Source organism: Cebus imitator, unplaced genomic scaffold (genome assembly GCF_001604975.1).
Source record: "Cebus imitator isolate Cc_AM_T3 unplaced genomic scaffold, Cebus_imitator-1.0 Scaffold41, whole genome shotgun sequence".
NCBI lineage: Eukaryota > Metazoa > Chordata > Mammalia > Primates > Cebidae > Cebus > Cebus imitator.
Window position 1 is genome coordinate 5,183,535 of NW_016107356.1, and position 6,503 is coordinate 5,190,037.

The window sequence follows — 6,503 nt, forward strand, 5'->3', positions numbered from 1 at the left end:
TATCGTGAAAATGGCCATACTGTCCAAAGTAATTTATAGATTCAACACTATCCCTATCAATCTACAAATGACTTTCTTCACAGAACTGGAAAAAACCACCTTAAACTTCATATGGAACCAAGAGAGAGCCCGCATAGCCAAGTCAATTCTAAGCAAAAAGAACAAAGCTGGAGGCATCACACTAATGGACTTCAAACTATAATACAAGGCTACAGTAATCAAAACAGCATGGCACTGGTACCAAAACAGAGATATAGACCAATGGAACAGAACAGAGGCCTCGGAGGCAAGCCACACATCTACAACCATCTGATCTTTGACAAACCTCACAAAAACAAGCAATGGGGGAAGGATTCCCTGTTTAATAAATGGTGTTGGGAAAACTGGCTAGCCATGTGCAGAAAGCAGAAACTGGACCCCTTCCTGACACCTTACACTAAAATAAACTCCAGATGGATAAAAGACTTAAACATAAGACCTAACACCATAAAAACCCTAGAAGAAAACCTAGGCAAAACCATTCAGGACATAGGCATAGGCAAGAACTTCATGACTAAAACACCAAAAGCATTGGCAATAAAAGCCAAAATAGACAAATGGGACCTAATTAAACTCCAGAGCTTCTGCACAGCAAAAGAAACAAATCATTAGAGTGAATCAGCAACCAACAGAATGGGAAAAAATTTTTGCAATCTACCCATCTGACAAAGGGTTAATATCCAGAATCTACAAAGAACTAAAACAGATTTACAAGAAAAAAACAAACAAGCCCATTCAAAAGTGGGCAAAGGATACGAACACTTTACAAAAGAAGACATATATGAGGCCAAAAAAGTATGAAAAAATGCTCATCATCACTGGTCATTAGAGAAATGCAAATCAAAATTACATTGAGTTACCATCTCACGTCAGTTAGAATGGCGATCATTAAAAAATCTGGTGACAACAGATGCTGGAGAGGATGTGGAGAAATAGGAACACTTTTACACTGATGGTGGGAGTGTAAAATTAGTTCAAACATTGTGGGAAACAGTGTGGCAATTCCTCAAGGACCTAGAAATAGTAATTCCATTTGACCCAGCAATCCCATTACTGGCTATATATCCAAAGGATTATAAATCGTTCTGTTATAGGGACACATGCACACCAGTGTTCATTGCAGCAGTGTTTACAATATCAAAGACTTGGAACCAACCCAAGTACCCATCAATGATAGACTGGACAGGGAAAATGTGGCACATATACACCATGGAATACTATGCAGTCATAAAAAAACGATGAGTTCTTGTCCTTTTTAGGGACATGGATGAACCTGGAAATCATCATTCTCAGCAAACTGACACAATAACAGAAAATCAAACACCATATGTTTTCACTCATAGGTTGGTGTTGAACAATGAGAACACATGGACACCAGGGAGGGGAGCATCACACACTGGGGTCTGTGTGGGGGAACTAAGGGAGGGACAGCAGGGGTTGGGGAGTTGGGGAGGAATAACATGGGGAGAAACGTCCGATATAGGTGATGGGAAGGAAGGCGGCAAACGACATTGTCATGTATGTACCTATGCAACAATCATGCATATTCTTCACATGTATCTCAAAACCTAAAATGCAATAAAATATATATTAAAAAAAAAAAGAGTCACTTGAAGTCTGTTCCTTCACGGCACCTTGTCAGACTAAACAGAAGAGGGACATACAATTTTGCTGGCATGCAAACAAGCCGTTCCTCCTCTGCTTGAATAGAAAGTTAACATGAAGTTAATGATTACTCTTTCGATGTTGTTTAAATATATATGTTGGTTATATGGCTTTTCTGTTTCAACTTAATTCAAAAATATTTATAGAGCATGTACTTGATAGGACAGAGAGAAATTACATGTAAACAAAAATTTTGAGTACTCCTTGTTACTGCTTTAAAATTTTTTATTCTTATTTTTAATTCAACTTTTATTTTAGGTATAGAGGGTACATGTGGAGATTTCTTACATGGATGTGTTGTACCCAGGTAGTGAGCATAGCACTCAGTAGGCAGTTTTCCAACCCACAGTCCACCTCCTTTCCCTCTCTAGTAGTCTGCAGTATCTGTGATTCCCATGTTTATGCCCATGTGAGCCCAACATTTAGCTCCCACTTGTAAGCAAGAACATGTGTTATTTAGTTTTCTGTTCCTGCATTAATTCACTTAGTATTATGGCCTCTAGCTCTATTCATGTTGCTGTGAAGGACATGATTTTATTCATTTTATGGATGTGCAGTATTCCATGGTGTGTGTGTACCATAGGTTCTTTATCCAGTCCACCACTGATGGACACCTAGGTTGATTCCATGTTTTTGCTATTGTGAACAGTGTAGCAATGAACATATGCGTGCATGTATCTTTTGGATATTACGATGGTAGCTCTGTTTTAAGTTCTTGGAAAAATCTGCATATTGCTTTCCATAGTGGCTGACCTAACTGGCATTCATATCAATAGTTTATAAGCATTCTCTTTTTTCCACAGCCTCACAACATCTGTTGTTTTTTGACTTTTTAATTACAGCCATACTGACTAGTGTGAGATGGTATCTCATTGTGGTTTTGATTTGCATTTCTCTGATGATTAGTGATGGCGAACATTTTTTTAAATATATTTTTTGGCCATTTGTATGTCTTCTTTTGTTTAGTGCCTGTTTATGTCCTTTGACCACTTTTTAATAGGTTGTTTTTTGATTCTGATTTGTTAAAATTCCTTATAGATTCTGGGTATTAGACTTTTGTCAGATGCATAGTTTGCAATAATTTCTCCCATTCTGCAGGTTGTTTGTTTACTCTGTTGATAGTTTCTTTTGCTGTGCAAAAGCTCTTAAGTTTAATTAGGACCCTGGAAATTTTTGTTTTTGCTGCAATTACTTTTGGGGACATAGCCAAAAATTATTTGTGAAGGCCAATGTTGAGAGGGGTATTTCCTAGGTTTTCTCCTAGGATTTTTATAGTTTGAGATCTTACATTTAAATCTTTACACCATCTTGAGTTAGTTTTTGTATATGGTGAGAGGTAAAGGTCCAGTTTAATTCTTCTGCATATGGCTAGCCAGTTATCCCAGCATCATTCATTGAATAGGGAGTCCTTCCCCATTGCTTACTTCTGTTGGCTCTGTCAAAGATCAGATGGTTCTGCAAGTGTGCAGCTTTATTTCCGAGTTTTCTATTCTGTTCCGTTGGTCTATATATCTGTTTTTCTACCAGTACCATGATGTTTTGGTTAGTATAGCCTTATATTGTAGTTTGAAGTTGGGTAATGTGATGTCTCTGGCTTTATTCTTTTTTCTTAGGGTTTCTTTGGCTATTTTGGCTTTTTTTTTTTTTTTTTTTTTTTTTTTTTTTTTTTTTTTTTTTTTTTTTTTTTTTTTTGCTCTATATACATTTTATACTAGTTATCTAATTCCGTGAAGACTGACATTGGTAGTTTGATAGGAATAGTGCTGTGAATATCTTTGGGCAGTATGGCCATTTTAACAATATTGACTCTTCCAACTCATGAGCATGGAATGCTTTTCCACTTATTTGTGTCATCTCTGGTTTTTTTCAGCAGTATTTTGAAGTTCTTCTAGTACAGATCTTGCACCTCCTTGGTTAGCTGTATTGCTAGGTGTTTCATTTCCTTTGTGGCTATTGCACATGGGATTGTGTTCCTGATTTGACTCTTAGCCTGGACATTATTAGTGTATAGATATGCTACTGATTTTTGTATACTGGTTTTATATCCTGAAACCTTACTAAAATTGTCTACCGGTTAGTGGCCTTTTGGCAGACTCTTTAGGGTTTCCCTGTATAAAATCATATCATCAGTGAAGAGAGATAGTGTGTCTTTTTCTTTTCCTATTTGCATGCCTTCTTTCTTTTGCCTGATTGCTCTGGTTAGGACTTCCAACAGGTAGACTTTGAAAGCATGTTTGTGATGGGCTGCTGTGGGGTAAGAAGAAATGACCCTTCAGAAAGACGGAAAGTTCACAGCAGCTGTAGGTGATGAGACTTGGCAGGATGCTGTGGTCACCTGTGCCATTAAGATACGATGAATATGGGATAACAGAGTGAGGTGTGAGCCAGAGCCCAGGGATTTCCAAAGAGTGTTCAAGAACTGTTTGGATGCCTGATCCACAGGGAATATATAAAAAGGTCATTTGAAGAAGGAAGTCTTTGAAGAGAGTGATTGAAATGTGACTGTTCTACTTGCCTTCTCCCACCTTAGTGACCAAAGCATAGAGGGCAGTCTGTCTATCCCATGAAATCTAGCAAGAGGGACTTGAGCCAGATCGTGCAGGGAGCATGTGTCCTTCTGTCAAGGCCTGACTCATCTCCTGGGAGAATGGAAGTGGCCTCTTGTAGGGTAGGATAGACAGGGATAGCATTAGAAACTTCCCACGTGCCCCTTTAGCAATCCTCAAATATGGAATCCCTAAACAAGATGATGACTAGTCATTGTTTTAAAAGGGATTTTGCCCAAGAAGCTGGACTTTTCAGGCAAGGAGGTTTTAGCCCAAGGAGGTTATGATATAGACCACTGGGAGCAGAAGCTGAGAAGGAAGGGATGAGGGACCAATAGCCTAGGGAGGGCACAGCTTTTGTATGGGCAGTTTCAGCAGAAGGACCCTAATGACAGTGCCAATCAATGTGGAACCCATGGGAGTGCACAGGGCAGAAGCAATTGACAATAAACATCTATGAGGCCCAGAGAGAGCTGATCCATCATATACTAGCAGTAGGCAGGCAGCCTCCTCATCCTCCTCTGTCTCTTCCTTCACCCTCTCCAGCATGGCAGTGAGATGTCTTGGCTAGCAAGGAGTAGGGGTGGATAGAGTAATCTAGGCTGTTGGAAGAAAGTAGCTAGGCCACATTCCATTAACCCAACCAAGCAGTCATCCCAGTAGGCTCCAGCTGTGGCTATGGGAATCAAATCAAGTTTGCAGTTTTCATGATTTGAGATTCTGCGATGGAGAGTGATCATAGGACTTTTCTTATCTAAGTGAGAGGGCAGATAAAGGGTCGCCTACACTGAATATATTTAAAAGAATAGTGGAAGACAAAAATCAAGTGGATTTTCAAAAAGTGGAAACAATACAATGTGTTCCTTGAGTCGAATGGATGAATGGATAGAAAAAATGTAGTCTATGCATAAAATGAAATGTTATTCTGCCCTAAGAAGTGAAATTGTGATGTGTGCTACAACATGGGTGGACCTTGAAAGCATTATATTTAGTGAAATCATCCAGACACCAAAGGACAAATATTGTATGATTCTACTTATATGAAGTAGCCCAAATAGACAAATTCATAGAGACAGAAGGCAGAATAGAAGCTACTAGGGGCTGAGAGGATGAGGGAAAGGCAAGCCATTGTTTGATGAGCATAGAATTTCAGATTGGAAAGATAAAACATTCTGGAGATGGATAGCAGTTGTCATTGTATAACAAAGCAAATGTAATTAATGGCACTGAATTGCACACTAATGAATAGTTAAAATGATAAATATTATGTATATTTTACCATGATAAAAAATTAAGTGGCTTTATGATTAGAATTCTTTGTGCCTAAAATAAGTGTTTATATCCATGGTGAGACTCTCATATAATGTTCTATATAATGATCTGTACATCTTCTGGGTGAGTAGCAGTGGATTTATTTATTAATCATTGCTCATTTCCTTTTCTTTATCAATACTGGTTTGGACAGTTGGATGTAAATATGGCTAAGATCTGGCTCTTGGCTTTAGGTGATTGGGTTAGTGTAGCCTATCTTTCGTCATGAGACCCTTGACAAGGTTTGTTTAATTCAGTGTGCAACTGTTAATATACTTCCTAACTCATAGGCATTTACTAAATATTTATTGTTTTTATGATAATTGGAGGAAGCAATTGGAAGAGTGTCCAGCAAAATGATTCTTCAGAAAGTTTCTGATTTAGCTGCATTTTCCATGGCACTCTATACCTGGTGTCTACCTATAGAAGAACCTAAAGTTGTGTCTTAATTGAGAAAAATAAAACAAGATCATTTTTTTTTCTAGAATATAAGTTACTATCATAAGGGTTGACTGCAAAAACTCTACAGACCCATACACTCAGACACACACACATACACAAATAGTTTACTCAAGGATATTGATCTCACTTTAAACTCTGCCCTCACTTGGCACAAATGTGCGGGCAAGCCCTAACATATTATCTTTGGATATTCCCCATTCCTGTAGTTAGCCAACCACATAGAGGGCAGATCTAGAGGAGACAATTGAGGTAATGATAAGTCAAATGATTAATCCTTTTTCTGCAGCATCTTAATATGCAGAGATTATCTTGTCTGACGCCTGAGTTATAAATATATTGCCGCTCATGTTTAATCCCACATAACACCTATATTTTTTTTCGAATTAACTCTAGTGTTCAACAACAGCCTTCTAGGTTTCTGTCTCCCAGGTAAATCAGATGAAACCAGGAAATCATGCTGATAAAATGGTTTCATCCTGC